Here is a 17,159-nt window from a genome sequence, read left to right as displayed (position 1 = left end):
GGTGCAAAATGAAACCAGAGAGCAGAGAGCAGCACTGAGCTTTAGCAAGGGCTGGTCTTAGTGCAGTCCAGGAAAGAGATCTCCACAGTGTTATGTTCCAGGGCCAGGAATCCTGAGGCTTCCAAATATCCCTGTCACTAGTGGTTGAAATCCCAGGAGAAAAACTATGGTCTTGTAGTTATATTGTTTCTTCTGTTAAAAATACAAATGTACTCATGGCATGGAAGAGGGGGTAGGTCTATGGCATTTCCAACCTACATTTAGGTCTACTTCTTAGTTGTTTTGCTCCCTCCAAATGCTCTCCCACTCCAATCCACCAGTTAGACCTAGATTAAACCATTTAGGAGTAACCTTCCTAAATTGCAAATGATGCTATACCACGGTTCCAGAAGGTTTAGCAGTGTCCCATTACCTACAAGAGAAAATTCAAAAGCTTCAGCTTGGCATTCCAAGTTCTTGATAGTTGTATCTTAGCGTCCTTCTAGCTGTACTTCAAACACATGCTTTTTAAACTTTATTTTGGTCAAACTTCTCCATTCCAGAAGCCCCTGAGCAAATACAGAATACAGAGGAAATACCCCAAACTAGAAGTCAGGAACACTGCGTTCCAGTCCCATTAACTTTTTGGATGACCTTGTAGAAGTCATCTGTTCAATCAGGATGTATGGAATATTGAGATCACCTGAAAGTGTGTTAAAATAAGTTTATCACTAAAGTATAAATGTTTGTGAATGACTTAATTTTTATATTCTAGAACAGAGTCTAGGTCCCTCCATATACTGTGATTCATATTCACATTTTTCCAATATGTTTTCCAGAATGGGAAGAAAATGACTGGTGTTACAGCTAACACCCAGGAAATCACCCAGAACCCTGGACAAATATAAGGATCTTTCTAGTCTTAATGCTATAACAAGCTGAAGTCATATGCTTTTTAAATTTGTGCCTCTCCTTTACATTCATACCTTATAATGTCCTCCCACCTTTCTGGAAAGTGTTTAAATCTTCTCCATCCTTCAAGACCTTACTACCACTAATACGACGAGTTGTTTCCAAAGCCACAACCCCCCAGCCCGCAGTGAGCTCACTCTCTCTCTCTCTCTCCCTCCCTCTCTCTCTCTCTCTCACACACACACACACACACACACACACACACGCACATGCACACATATACACACATACCAATCTTTAATACTAGCTATGCCTATTCTTTGGATCTTCAAAATAGTTGTCCTAGGATTTCTTCTCTATTAACCATCTGGAACAGATTACCTTACCTAATTTACCTACTCTTGTAAGTATATACGCCCTGGAGGGCATATCTCTGTCTTATAGGCCTTGAGAGAAACTCCAGAGGGGTGGGGTAGCAAGTTCCTGACTTAGAGAATGAACCTGGCTGCCAAAGTATGGCTTAAAGTCAGCAGGAGTATCATTGTTATCACCATCATTATCATTGTCATTATCATCATTCCTGTGTAAGGCACAGTTTAAAATGTATTTTTACATCCATTATCTCATGTAATCAGAGGATCAAAGCTGGAAAGGCCATAGATTATTCTAGTCCAATGGTTCTCTTGCCTGGAAGTCTTGTTATTTTTTTTAAATAAATTTATTTTTTATTGGTGTTCAATTTGCCAACATATAGAATAACACCCAGTGCTCATCCCACCAAGTGCCCCCCTCAGTGCCCGTCACCCAGTCACCTCCACCCCCTGCCCACCTCCCCTTCCACCACCCCTAGTTCGTTTCCCAGAGTTAGGAGTCTTTATGTTCTGTCTCCCTTTCTGATATTTCCCACTAATTTTTCTCCTTTCCCCTTTATTCCCTTTCACTATTTTTTATATTCCCCAAATGAATGAGACCATATAATGTTTGTCCTTCTCCGATTGACTTATTTCACTCAGCATAATACCCTCCAGTTCCATCCACGTCGAAGCAAATGGTGGGTATTTGTCGTTTCTAATGGCTGAGTAATATTCCATTGTATACATAAACCACATCTTCTTTATCCATTCATCTTTTGATGGACACTGAGGCTTCTTCCACAGTTTGGCTATTGTGGCCATTGCTGCTATAAACATCGGGGTGCAGGTGTCCTGGAAGTGTTGTTAAAACATGCATTTCTGAGCCCCAATTCCAGAGTATCTGATTCACTATGTCTGGGATGAAGTTTTAAAAATGGAATTTCTAAAAAATTTCCCAAGTGATATTCCTGCTCTAGTCTGGGGATAATCACTGATCTGATCCAATGCTACCACTTTACAAATGATAGCAGAAGAGACTTATCCAAGGTTACCTCACAAGTCAGTAACCAAGCTGTGGCTCCTGACTCCTAAGCCATAACTCCTTACAACCACAGCTATACCTTCTATCCTTCTTTTCTCATTCCCAAGGGAGCAGTGAAGATGAATTAAATGCTGTCTGGAAAAGCCCTTTGGATTCTGCAAAGCTAAGATTCTCATAACCAGGTGGCAATGTAATTGCTCTGCAGAGACATCTGATTCCAATTAGGTCTCTCCTCCTCTCTGCCTGGACTCATGTTTGAATGATCCCCTTTGCCCCCCACCCCAGCTGTGTCTGCAACAAATAGCCACACTTTCTAGGCTAGAGCCTCCTTGGGCTACTGTTACTAGCTGTGCCTTCTCTGAGGCTGTGTGCACACAGAATGGGCCAGCTGAGCCATGGGGACTGTGAAAGAGGGGAGCTGGTTTGCTTCAAGCAGCGTTCTGAATAAGCTTAAGGCTCACGTTCCACCATGGTTTATACCTTCTACCACCCTCCCTAGGCCCAGTTAAGGGCATTCTGTATATTGCAGGCTGTACATAGGTCCTAGGAGGAGGGGGAGGAAGAGAAGGAGGAGCAGGAAGGAAGAGGACAGAGGGACAAGGAGGGAGAGGGAGGAAGAAGAGAAGGCAGAGACCATAGTGACCACAACACCTAAAATACTATCTGACCCTTTACAGAAAAACGTTGCTGACCTCTGAACTTTATATGATACTAAGGGAAACTCAAACTACAGGATGTCAGAATTGAAAGGGCCTTGATAGCTCAGTTAGTTGAGGATCAGTCTGTATTTCTTGTTATTCCTGGATCCTAGAAGTAGCTCAAGGTATGTTCTGAGATGACTAGAGCCTCTAGCCCCTATCCAACCTGCTTTTTCAATCAGAGAAGCTAAAATATCATTTTTTCCATTTTTTAGAGAAACAGAGTACATACAAGTGGGGAGGGAGGGGCAGAGGGAGAGGGAGAAAGAGAATCTCAAGCAGACTCCATGCTGAGCATGGAGCCCAAGGCAGGGGGTGGAGTGGGGGGGGGGCCTCAATCCCACAACACTGAGATCATGACCTGAGCTAAAATCAAGAGTTGAATGCATAACCAACTGAGCCATCCAGGCATCCCTACACTGATTTCATTTTTAAAATGAGATTCTCTTCTTTTAAAAATATTGAAAATCACTGGCATAAACCAAAGTCCCTCATTTTACACATGTGAAAACAGAACCAGAGAAGGAAAGGGTCATATTCAAAGGGACATATTCACATAACAACTCAGAGCCAGAGCCAGAAGAGAAACCTAGGTGTGCTTGATTCCCCAGGTCAATAATCTTTACACATCAACATCCCACAAATAAAGCAGAACATAACTATAACCTTGGCAATTATCATTTACATAGGATTTGTCACTTTACAAAATGCCTTCACATGCTTGTCACTCCAACAGATAACATTTTAGCAGGACTTTGTTGATTCCATTAGTAGAAGTGATAAACCATTCTAGAATATCACATCATCCCTTTCAACTCTCTCATTATACAGGTGAGAAAACCGAGGTCCAGAACATGTGGATGACTTACCTCAGGCATACAATGAACGAGTGGACTCACTTTTTCTACTGCAACACACTTAGCAACCCAATTATACCAATCTGGGTAAAAGAACAAAGCTGCCTCCTCCCAGGAGATGAGTTTCCACAGCTTCCCAGCTCATTAATAAACTGTGGCCTGAGAACTTTCATGGAACCTCTTTTCTCCTTGCACCTAGTCCCTAAATCATCTCAATTCTGACGTCTTAAAATGGTATCTGTTTGCTGACAACTCTCAAATTATATCTCCAGCCAAAAGTGTTTCTCAAATTCCAGACTTAGATATCCAATTGCCTATTCAACATATCCACTTCAGAATAAACCTCTGAGAATCAACTTGTCCAGAACTAAACTCATCTCCCCCATCTTCCAAAAAGAGCACCTGCCCCACCCACAGTGAAGAAGTACCAATGGCTTAGAGACCACTTGAACCAACCCAAAGAATAAAAGGCATTAGAAAGTATAGTTATGAATGAGACACTGACTGTATGGTATAAGCCATGTTTGTGAAGAGGAAGAAGCTGGACTTTAACTCTTTTTTTCCCACAAGAGCATTCTGGGAGTACACAAAAACAATCTCAAACAGCATGAAATTCAAAGCAAAAGCAAATGCAAAAGTGGTTTGTGAGATGTTTTGCTCCTTTGAAAGTTACTATGAGAGGTAGTGGGAAAATGGAGGTAAGGTAACTCAGAGATTGATTATCTCTGTTTATGACTAGAAGAAGGTGGGCTAGTCATATGGAGGTAAAAGGAAAGACAGTGTGAACAAGAAGCAATTAGAAGGAAGTAAAGTGGGAGATAACTATACCCTGAACCCCTCTACCTCTTGAGGCTCAGGCCCAAAGAAATCTCCAAAATTCCCAAATGTGGTCTAAGGAGACAACTGTATCTTCCCCTGCTCTCAAAGCTCTGAACTTCCTGTCTTCATACTGGCCAGCTGCAAATACCCTTGCTCATGATGCAACTGAACTCTATTTGTAACAGACTCCTGCTGAACTCTTAGACTTTTTAGCACTGCCCTGTACAGGACATAACTAGCTCAATTAGGCAGTAAGTACTGGACTTTAAGTCAGAAGATGTGGGTTTGAGGCCCAGATCCTCACTAACCATCTATGAGAACTTACCCAACTCCAAACTTGGGCTTTGGTTATATCATTAAAAATAAAAGGACTACACTCAAAGAAATAGATTTTTATCCAAGCCTGTAGAAAGCCTCCAGGGTATTAGTTCCCACTATATTTTTATACTACTTTTAGTTAACCCCGTTCAGATCTCTGTATTCCACTCCAGCAAATATACAAAAAAGTGAAGCTCCTGTACAAACTACTAGCTGTGTGCCCCCTCTCAATAAGGTTTAGATATAGAAACTTATTAGTTAACCCTCACCCATTTCTAGATGGGGATACAAGAAACTAAGGGCCAACAAAGAAATGTAATTTTTCTAAAGTCACATAGGGAGTTAGTGGCAACCAACAGTGCTGCCCAGACTTGAAAGGGAACCTCTGTGAGTGAAGGGTGGTTGATGGGAGCTCTCATAAGAAAAGATCAAAGGGGCAACTGGGACATGATAAGGCCATGAAGTAACCTGGAATTAGCCCTGCAATGGCACTTCAGGAATCCTTCTACCTCCAGTTCTACCTCTGCCACTAACTAGCTGTGTGCTTGTGGGTGGGTCCTTTCAACCTTTTAGATTTCAGATTCCTTATCAGTAAAATAAATGAGTTGGAGTAGACATTCTCTAAAGATCTATGTCCCACTGTTGATACTCTGAGATATTCTGAGCTGAACTCCTTTCTTTGATTTTGAGCTCCTGATGTGATTATTCCCAAGGAAACTTATAGCAGGATATGAAGATAATAAGGCCCTGATATATAGCCACCTGGAGGTGTTTCTAGGTATCATCTTCTCCTTATCACATATTTTCCTGGTGGTCTTATTCTGAACCTTAAAGATTCAGCTTTAAGCATCAGCTCATCTGCAAGGTTTTCTCTGACCCCCCCCAAAGCAAAACTAATAAAAGCTTCTTTGGGGCCATTACTATGCTTTGTATAAATGCCTCCATTAGAGCATTGATCTTTCTAAGGTAACCTTTCATTTATAAAATTAATGAAATGGCTATAAATATGGTAAAGAATAAATTTGAGGGAATAGGAGATCAAAGCTGGAGTTGTGTTAGAGGATTTAAAAGCTAAGCAGAGGCCTGAGCCAGATGAGGGTACAATGGTGAGCCAGTAGTGAGAGTAATTTTGTGTAAGGCACATGATGAAATAGGTATCCATTAAGGTGAGAATAAAAGTTTAGAAGTGGGAATGATCCTGGAGTCCAAGTGTCTGCCTGTATGCTGAGGGGGTTGGAAAATAATGAGAATCCAAGCCTGACTTTTTGTGGCCCACACTAAACTACTGGCCAATTTCATGATGCAAAGATCTCTTTCTTTTATGCTAGATGGACCCAAGTAAAGTCCTCTAAACCATGGCAAGTGGCTTTTAAAAAGGATTTTATTTATTTATTCATGAGAGGCACAGAAAGAGAGAGAGAGAGAGAGAGAAACACAGGCAGAGGGAGAAGCAGGCTTCCTGCAGGGAGCCTGATGCAGGACTTGATCCTGGGACCCTGGATCACACCCTGAGCTGAAGGCAGACGTTCAACCACTGAACCACCCAGGCATCCCTTGTGACAAGTGGTTTTTAAAGGGTCTCAAAACATCTTCATATAGGAGCATGAAGACCAGGCTGGACAAGGAAATTGGGGGTAGGGATAGGACTAGTATCATATGACAGTGGGGTCTATATCCCATTTTGCTTTGGGACCTTTTAGGAGGTAAGAAGGAATGAGAGCAGATGGGTCCAAGCCTCAACCCACATTATGCTGTGATCTACCTTAGGAGTCAGATGGCCCTTACATATACACATACCCCTGGCAGCCCATATAGCTTTCACACAGCAGGGGAAAACCAACCTTACCAGCAGCCTGTGCAAGGTCAAGCAGCTGAGAAGCCCCTGAAGAGAAGATTCAGAAAGTACAAGAGGATTCAGGGAATGCCCGGGCACAGTGACCAGAAAAAGTTTTGGACTCCTGCTTCAGGTGGGCTTGACCTAGTACTGCCAAACAAGGCAGAAAAAGGCCTAGTTTGGTTTTGGCCTGACTTCAGAGGGGGCAATAAGTGCCCACAAACAGCCTGCTATGGAAAAAAACTTTTCCCTCTGGAAAACCATGGCCTTTAGCACATTCCCCAGAATGACATCAACCAGGAAACAGTGCCAAAAATGTGACTTTCACGTTTCTGAAGCAACAGACAATTTCCTCTCCCTACTTGCCTTTTTTTCTTATATGTATAAATAAGGGAACCAGTCAATCGTTCAAAAAATATGAACATCTTAAGCACTTCCAGGCTTTGCAAGTAGTAATTATTATTAGAAGCAAGTGACCATGCCGCTTAGAAATGTTATTTCACGTATCCCTTTTCTAGTTCCTTACAGGAGATTTATATATGCAGCCATGCTGAACTGAAATAATAAAAGTTGACACAATGACCACACCAAAATGGATTTTTTCCCTATTTGATTTATTTCACCAACCTTGCACATGAATGTTCCATTTGGTCTGCCCAAAGACTCTTAAGCCTGAGGGCAAGGGACTGGAGGTCATCCAGCCCATGGTGGCTGAGAACAGAATCAACCAAGGCAAGGGAAGGAGGACAGAAACATCAGGGAAGCCCAGTTTTCTGATAGCCCACTTTTGTTCAGACTTACCCAGAGGTCGTCCTAAAGTCTAACAATGAGAGAAAAGCAATCAATATTCATTGTTCAGTATTTTCCACAACCTCTATTCCCTCATTCTCTTTACTCAATCTGCCTTTCTTTTTGAGCCATAGCACTTATCTGAACTCTGGAAATGATGTATGACTTACTCCTTCACTAACTGGACTGTTCTCTTTGTTTCCTCTCCACCAACCACTTGCCTCAACAGCCTTCCTAGTATAATGGGGCCTTAGAGACCCCACTCAGCTGCATAGCTCATGGGCAACAGCCCTTCACTGTGAGCTTTATAGCTGGAGCAATAAAGAGAACTAAAGTCCAAAAATGTTTCTACCCACTCAGGTGAGGAGGGTTTTCTGATTTACCTAGAATAGAATAGGCTACTTATTGGTCCATACCTTATGTGAATAGCCTTCTATGCTGCTAAAATGATTTTGCCCTCCAGCTGCTAGTTATGTTTAGTTATCTAGCTGAGGGACAGCTTCCTCATTCCAGGAGGTGGCAACATAGATGCCAAAATAGAAGTCTCTATGGTAGAAGATTGAAGTGAACAGTCAGAAAGCCAAGAAATGCCAGCTAAGTGCTTACTTAAATGATTTATTCAAAGCCAAAAACGTGAAATTAAGCTGGGGCCAGTTCTTCAGAGTCCTGGGATTCAAGAGACAACCTACAAGACAATATATTTTCTACAGAACTTTGATGAGGATATTATCCATGTTAAAGAAGTATAAGGTGATCTTTCCAAAATTATATGAGAAATGTTGCAAGTCCTTGGGCCTTGCTGGCATACTATCTCTAATATGTGTTGACTTTGTCTGGAGCCCATCAAAATAACCCATGGGGAAATAGCAGGTACAAAACCCTCAAATATGCCCTGATCCAATTTGCATTTTACAGATTTAGTTAAGGGTTGGAATTGTCATGAGTGTTCTGGGCTTAGTTCCTTAGAATAAATCAAGCAGTATATATCAAAAGATTAAGTGCATGAATTTCATAGTCACAAACCTGGGCACAAGCTTCTTCAATGTATGACACAGTATAAGGTGCTTAACCTTTCTCTATACCCAAGTTTCCTAATTTGTATTATGGAAATAATGGTTTACCAACTTAATAAATTTGTTGTAAGGGTTAATAAAACTACACACACACACACACACACATACACACACACACACATTTCATGCAGTGTTTGGCACATGGTAAGCAACCAGTAAATGGTAACTATAATTATCATCTAGATGATTATCTCTTTATTAGATCATAAAATATATAGTTTAAGTCACAGACACATATGTAGAACATTATAGATACCAGATGTCATGAATCTATGTCCACAGTGGCTGTATCTGATTTAGCATGCTATCTTACAAGCCTGCAAACAACACTGCTACCCCCAAAGAACCAGGTTTGTAAAACTAGAAGTCGTAAAAAATGGGTCAAGCAAGTCAAAGACACAGATTACACTGCACATCTAGTAGTCATTATAGAGCAGAACTTCCCTATTCTTAGGATGAAAATTGCAGTTGCCTAGGTAATGGAAGTAGAAGAATAAAAGGAAACTTAGCAAAGGATAAATGCAAAGAAGTGCTAACAGATTTGGCCATGGTCTCTCTTTTTTTCCATCCTATGTTGTGCCTTTTATTCCTATGGTTTATTCATTCCATACTGAAAGCCGGTATCTCCCACTTTCTTTCACCCATTTTCCCCAGGCACCCACCAGCCTCCCTTCTGGCATCCATCAATTTTTCTCTTTCATAGATCTGATTCCGCTTCCTGTTTATTCATTTGTGTGGGTTTTTTTAGATTCCACTTATGAGTAAAATCATATGGTATTTGTCTTTCTCAGTCTGACTTATTTCACTTAGCATAATACCTTCTAGGTCCATCTACGTGTGTCAGATAGCATAATCTCAACCTGTTTTTTTGCTGACTACCATATCTTCTTTATCCATTCATCTATTTTTAAATGAGTGCTTTTGTTTTCTTTGAGTGAATATCCAATAGTGGAATTATCAGATCATATGGTACTTTTATTTTAATTTTTTGAGGAACCTTCATATTGTTTTCCACAGTCATTGTATCAATGGACATTTCCACCAACCGTATATGAGGGTTCCTTTTTCTCCACTTCCTCACCAACACCTGTTATTTCTTCTTCTTTTTACTTTAGCCATTCTAACAGTTGTAAAGTAATATTTCTTTATGGTTTTGATTTGCATTTCCCTGATGATTAGTGATCTTGAACATCTTTTCATGTCTGTTGGTTATCTGTATATCTTCTTGGGGAAAATATTCAGGTACTCTGCCCATTTTCTAATCAAATTGTTTTGTTGAGTTGTATAAGTTCTTTATATATTTTTATAATAATTCCTTTTTAGATATACCATTTGAAAATATCTTCACCCATTTGGTAGGTTTCCTTTTTGTTTTGTTGATGGTTCCTTTGCTGCACAGAACTTTTGTATTTTGATGTATTCCCAGTAGTTTATTTTTGCTTTTGTTCCCCTTGTCTGAGAAGATATATCTAGAATTTTTTTATTTTTTTACTTTAAATTCAATTTGCCAACATATAGTATAATACCCAGTGTTCATCCCATCAAGTGCCCTCCTCCATGCCTATCACTCAGTTACCCCACCCCCCAACCACCTCCCCTTCCACAACCCTTTGTTTGTTTCCCAGAGTTAGTAGTTTTTCATGGTTTTTCTCCCTCCTTAATTTTTCCCACTCAGTTCCCCTCCTTTTCCTTATAATCCCTTTTACTATTTCTTATATTCCATGTATGAGTGAAACCATATGATGATTGCCCTTCTCTGATTGATTTATCTCACTCAGCATAATACCCTCCAGTTCCATTCATGTCAAAACAAATGGTGGGTATTCGTCTCTTCTAATAGCTGAGTAATATTCCATTGTATGTATATACCACATCTTCTTCATCCATTCATCTGTTGAAGGGCATCGTGGCTTCTTCCACAGTTTGGTTATTGTGGACATTGCTGCTATGAACATTGGGGTGCAGGTGTCCCAGTGTTTAACTACATCAGTATCTTTGAGGTAAGAAAAATTTTACTACTGCTGATGTCAGAGAAATTACTGCTTATGTTCTCTTCCAGGACTTTTATGTTTTCAAGTCTCACATTGAGGTTTTTAATCCATTTTGAGTTTATGTTTGTATATAGTGTTAGAAAGTGGTCCAGTTTCATTCTTTTGCATGTAGATGACCAGTTTTCCCAACACCATTTGTTAAAGAAACTACCTTTTGGGGATCCCTGGGTGGCGCAGCGGTTTGGCGCCTGCCTTTGGCCCAGGGCGCGATCCTGGAGACCCGGGATCGAATCCCACGTCGGGCTCCCGGTGCATGGAGCCTGTTTCTCTCTCTACCTGTGTCTCTGCCTCTCTCTCTCTGTGTGTGACTATCATAAGTAAATAAAAAAATTAAAAAAAAAGAAACTACCTTTTCCCATTGCATATGCTTGCCTCCTTTTTTGGAGATTAACCATATAATTGTGCATTTATTTCTAGGCTTTCTGCTCTGTTTCACTGTTATATGTGTCTATTTTTGTGCTAGTATCATACTGTTTTGATTATTACAGATTTGGAGTATATCTTAAAATATAGAATTGTGATACCTCCACATATTTGTTTTTCTTCTTCAAGATTGATTTGGCTATTTGAGGTCTTTTAGTTCCATCAAATTTTAATATTTGTTCTAGTTTTGTGAAAAATGCTGTTGGCATTTTGGCGGGGATTTCTTTTTCTTTTTTTTTTTTTTCATCCAACAAGAAGCCATAACTTTATTAATGATAGAAATAGTACAAATTTCAAACCAAGCTTCAGTTATTCTTTTGAAACATGAGAAGACAGTTCTCATTTTCATATGGTTACATTGTTAATTCCATAATAGCATTTCTAATATCATTACTGCTGTTCTTCAGGGCTTGGGCTGCCTTTGCTCTTGACACATTTGCTTGTGACATGACCAATTCTATGTCCTTAACCTCTTCATCTGTTTCATCAACCTCTTCTTCTTAATTTTCCTCTTGTACAGTTGGAGTCTGTGTGTTTATTGAATGTTTGAGACAGCTTCACATTGAACTTTGAATTTCTCAGCAGCCGCTAGTTGTGTCTGCTGAGATGAATCCTCCATCTTGGCTTCTCAAAAAAAAAAAAAAAAAAAAAAAAACTATGTAGGTATCAGAAGCAGGGCTATTGTAGACATCTGGTTTTGTGATGACAAAGAGAATGTTCTTATATTTCTAGATAGTGACTCTCATAACCTGTTGAAGACTGAGTTTGAACATAGCTTTCCATGCCTTCTTTTCATTCCGGCTCTGTTTTGCTTTTCTGACTGGTTCTTCATCAATTTCAGCTGCTGCTGCCACCTGGGCTTGTTGTGTGGTCGTCTGTGTGGAATCCTGTTCCTTGAGCTCTGGTACTGATTTATACCTGTCATATTCTGTTCCAGACCCTGTCTCAGCCTGGAGCTGTGGTAACTCTTACTCTGTAGCAGGGATGGTTTTTATGGCTTCACCATACATTTTGTGCAAGGAAGGAAGAATGAAGATGGCAGAGAAAGAGAGTAAGCCAATAGGGATTTCATTGAATGTGTAGATTGCTTTGGGTATATTTTAACAATATTAATTCTTCTAATCCATAAACATGGAATATCTTTCCATTTGTTTGTGTCATCTTCAATTTGTTTCATTAGTGTTTTATAGATTTCAGAGTACAGGTCTTTCACATTTTTAGTTGCTTATTTCTAGGTATTTTATTCTTTTGGAGGCAATTGTAAACAAAGTTGTTTTCTTAATTTTTCTTTCTGCTACTTTGTTATTAGTGTATAGAAACACTGTGTATTTTGGGGTATTCATTTTGTATCTTGCAACTTTACTGAATTCATTTATTACTTCTAGTAATTTTTTGGTGGAGTCCAGGATTTTCTGTATATAATATGTCATCTGCAAATAGTGACAATTTAGCTTCTTCTTTAACAATATAGGTGCCTCTTATTTCTTTTTCTTGTATGATTTCTGTGGCTAAGACTTTCAGTACTATGTTGAGTAAAACCTACTGGAGTGGACATCTTTGTCTTGTTCCTGATATTAGAGGGAATACTCTCAGTTTTTCATCATTAAGTACTAATCTTAGGGCTGAAAATATCCCTAATCTGGGAAAAGGAACAGACATCCAAATACGGAACACACAGAGTCCACAACAAGATTAGACCAAAGCAGTCTACACCAAGACATAAAAATAAAATGGCAAAAAAGTAGTGATAGAGAATTCTGAAAGCAGGAAGAAAAAGTAAACAGTTACATACAAGGGAAACCACATAACACAATTGGCTGACTTTTTTAGCAGAAACTTTGCAGGCCACAATAGAATGACATGATATATTTAAAGTGCTGAAAGAAAGAAGTCAGCAACCAAGAATACTCTATCCAGCAAGGCTATCTCATTCAGAATAGAAGGAGAAGTAAAGAGTTACCCTGACAAACGAAAGTTACAGGAGTTTGTCAGCACTAAACCAGCCTTTCAAGAAATGGTAAAGAAAATTCTTTGAGTGGAAAAAAAGGCCAAAATCAGAAGTAAGAAAATTAGGAAAGGAAAAAATTTCAGTTAAATAGAAACATAATAAAAGTAGTCGATTAATTACTTATGAAATCATACAGAGGTTAATGCACAAAAGCAGTAAAAGCTATATTATCTATAATAATCAGTCAAGGGATTCACAAAATAAAAGGATGTAAATATGACATCATATACATAAAATGTGAGAGAAAGAGTAAAAATTTAATGTTTTCATAATGTGTTCAAACATAAACAACCAACAACTTAACATAGACAATTGTATGCATAGGATGTTGTACACCAACCTAATGACAACAACAAATAAAAAGCCTATAATGTATATGGAAAAATAGAAAGAGAGGAATTCAACCATATCACTAAAGAATATGATAACACCACAGGAGAAAGAGCAAGAAAAAAAGGAACAGAGAACTACAAAACAACCAAAAAACAAGTAACAAATGTCAATAACTAGATATCTATCAAGAATTACTTTGATTAGGGATCGCTGGGTGGTTCAATGGTTTAGAGCCTGCCTTTGGCCCAGGGCGTGATCCTGGAGTCCCGGGATCGAGTCCCACGTTGGGCTTAATGCATGGAGCCGGCTTCTCCCTCTGCCTGTGTCTCTGCCTCTCTCTCTGTGTGTGTCTCTTGTGAATAAATAAATAAAATCTTTAAAAAAATAATTACTTTGAATGTAAATGAACTGAATGCTCCAATCAAAAGATATGGGATGACTGACTGCACAAAAATAACACATGCCATATGATCTCACTCATATGTGGAATGTAAGAAACAAAATAAACAAGCATAGGGGAAAAAAAGAGAAAGGAAAACAAAGAAACAGAGGTTTAATTATAGAAAACAAATGGATTGATGGCTACCAGAGGAGAGGTCAGTGGGGACATGGGTTAATAGGTGATTGACATTAAGGAATACACTTGTGATGAGCACAGGGTGATGTATGAAATTGTTGAATCACTATATAATATATATGAAACTAACATTATACTGTATGTTAACTAACTGGAATTTAAATAAAAAACATTGTTAAATAAATAATACACATTTATATGCTATGTACAAAAGACTCAGTTTAGACCTAAAGAAAAATGCAGATTGAAAGTGAAGGGGTAGAAAAACATTTATCATACAAATGGAAGTGAAAGAAAGCTAGGATAGCAATACTGATATCAAACAAAATGAACATTAAAACAAAGACTGTGGGCAGCCCCGGTGGCCCAGCAGTTTGGCACCACCTTTGGCCCAGGGTGTGATCCTGGAGACCTGGGATCAAGTCCCATGTCAGGCTCCCTGCATGAAGCCTGCTTCTCCCTCTGCCTGTGTCTCTTCCTCCCTCTCTCTGTCTCTCATGAATAAATAAATAAAATATTATAAATAAATAAATAAATAAATAAATAAATAAATAAATAAAACAAAGACTGTAACAAGAGACAAGAAGGACACTATATAATCATAAAGGGAACAATCCAATAATACATACCAACAATAAGTATTTATGTACCCAATATGGGAGTATCCAAATATATAAAATAGTTTATAACAAACATAAAGCAATTAAGTGATAATAATACAATAATAGTAGGTGACTTTAACACTCAACTTACAACAACTGACAGATAATCTAAACAGAACATCATTAAAGCAACAATGGCTTTGAATAACATGTTGGAAGATAGATTTAACAGATATATTCAGAACATTCTATCCAAAAACAACAGAATATACATTCTTTTCAAGTGCACATGAAGCATTCTCCAAAATAGATCATATGGTAGGCAAAAAAAATGAAACCCATCAAATTCAAAGAGATTGAAATAATATTCATCTTTTTAAACCACAACAATATGAAACTAGAAATCAACCACAAAAAAAATCTAAAAGGTCATAAATACATGGTGACTAAATAACACGTGACTAAACAATGAATGGGTCAGTCAAGAAATTAAGAGGAAACAAAAAATATATGAAGAGAGAGGTAAGATGGTGGAGGAGTAGGGCACCCCTAAGCTTGCCTCCTCCTTTGAACACAGCTAGATAAATATGAACTCATTCTGAACATCCAAAAAACTGAACATAAGTCTTATAGAACAAAGCTTCACATCTACAAACTGGAAAAAAGACCCAAGGAAGCAGGCCAAAACACCTTCCTTTATTTATCTTACTTTATTTTTAATTTATTTTATTTTTATTTTTATTTTGCACCAAAATGAAAACATGTAAGAAATCAGCAGAAAATAAAGAACAGGAAGAAATGTTGGGCAGAAGATTTAATACATACAGATATAAGTAAGATATCAGGACTAGAATTTAAAACAATAATTATAAGGATACTAACGGGGCCTGAAAAAGGTATAGAAGACAGTAGAGAATACCTTACTGCAGAGATAGAGAAATTAAAATCTAGTCAGACCAGAATTTAAAATGCTGTAACACAGATGCAAACCCAAATGGAGCCATAAATACAGGGATGGAAAAAGACAAAGGATGAATCAGTGATGTACAAGATAAAATTATGGAAAATAATGAAGCTAAAAAGAAGAGGGAAACAAAGCTAATGAATAATGAAGGTAGACTTAGGGAAACTAGTGACTTATTAAAGTGGAGTAACACTTGCATCATAGGAGTCCCAGAAGAGGAAGACAAAGTAAAGGTACCAAAAGTTTTATTTGAGCAGATTATAACTGAAAATTTCCCCAGTCTAGGGAAGGAAACAGACATCAAAATCTAAGATGCATAGAGAATTCCCATTAAATTCAACAAAAGCCAATCATCACCAAGACATACCACAGTCAAATTAATAAAATACACAGAAAAGGAAAGAATCCTGAAAGCAACAACAACAAAAAAAGTCCTTAACCTAGAAGAGAAGACAGATGAGGTTCATAGCACACCTGTCCACAGAAACATAGCAGGTCAGAAGAAAGTAACAGGATATATTCAATGTGCTGAATGGGACAAAAATATTCACCCAAGAATACTTCATCCAGCAAGGCTGTCATTCAGAATAGAGGGAGAGATAGTTTCCCAAACAAAAACTAAAGAAATTCATGACCACTAAACCAGTCCTGAAAGGAATATTAAAGGAGACTCTATGAAAGGTCAAATGTAGCCATACTTATAAGAGACAAACTAGATTTTAAACCAAAGACTGTACAAGAGATGAAGAAGGGCATTATAGCATAATTAAGGGGTTTATCCATCAAGAAGATCTAACAATTGTACATATTTATGCCTCCAATAAGAGATCACCAAAATATATAAAACAATAAATAACAAACATAAAGAAAATCATTAATAACAATACAATAATAGTAGGATACTTTAACACCCCACTTACAGCAGTGAGCAGATCACCTAAGCAGAAAATCAACAAAGAAACAATGGCTTTGAAGGACACGCTGGACCAGATGAACTTAACAGATATATTCAGAACACTTCATCCTCAAGCAGCAGAATACATATTCTTTTCCAGAGTACATTTAACATTATCCACAATAGATAACATTCTGGGTCACAAATCAGCCCTCAAGGAGACAAACCATGAGAGACTCCTAACTCTGGGAAACAAACAAACGGTTGCAGAAGAGGAGGTGGGTGGGGGGTTGGGATAACTGGGTGACAGGCACTGAGGAGGGCACTTGATGGGATGAGCACTGAGTGTTATACTGTATGTTGGAAAATCGAACTTCAAGAAAAACAAATTAAAAAAAAATAAATCAGCCCTCAAAAAGTACAAAAAAATTGAGATCATATGATGTATATTTTCAGACTTTAACCCCCCGCACACACACACAGCAATGGAAAGAGATCATCTAAGCAGAAGATCAACAAGGACAAAAGGGCTTTGAATGACACACTGGACCACATGGACTTAAAAGATATTCAGAAGATTTCATCCTCAAAGCAGCAAAATACACATTCTTTTCAAGTGCACATGGAACATT

At 38.4% G+C, this 17,159-nt stretch overlaps 1 long non-coding RNA gene and 1 pseudogene across 2 annotated transcripts in view; one reads left to right on the top strand and one right to left on the bottom strand.

The window, feature by feature from the left end:
* Positions 1 to 4,003, top strand: part of LOC144307663 (uncharacterized) — a 29,024-nt gene extending 25,021 nt beyond the window's left edge. For both annotated transcript variants that reach the window (XR_013374441.1, XR_013374442.1), the window contains exon 4: positions 3,816 to 4,003. This is a non-coding gene — a long non-coding RNA (uncharacterized LOC144307663). The remainder of the gene's footprint in view (positions 1 to 3,815) is intronic.
* A 7,480-nt stretch (positions 4,004 to 11,483) lies between these two features.
* Positions 11,484 to 12,158, bottom strand: LOC144307956 (nascent polypeptide-associated complex subunit alpha pseudogene; annotated as a pseudogene).
* Between the last annotated feature and the right edge of the window lie 5,001 nt (positions 12,159 to 17,159).

This window comes from Canis aureus, chromosome X (genome assembly GCF_053574225.1).
Source record: "Canis aureus isolate CA01 chromosome X, VMU_Caureus_v.1.0, whole genome shotgun sequence".
Lineage (NCBI taxonomy): Eukaryota > Metazoa > Chordata > Mammalia > Carnivora > Canidae > Canis > Canis aureus.
This window is presented reverse-complemented; position numbering and strand designations above follow the sequence as displayed.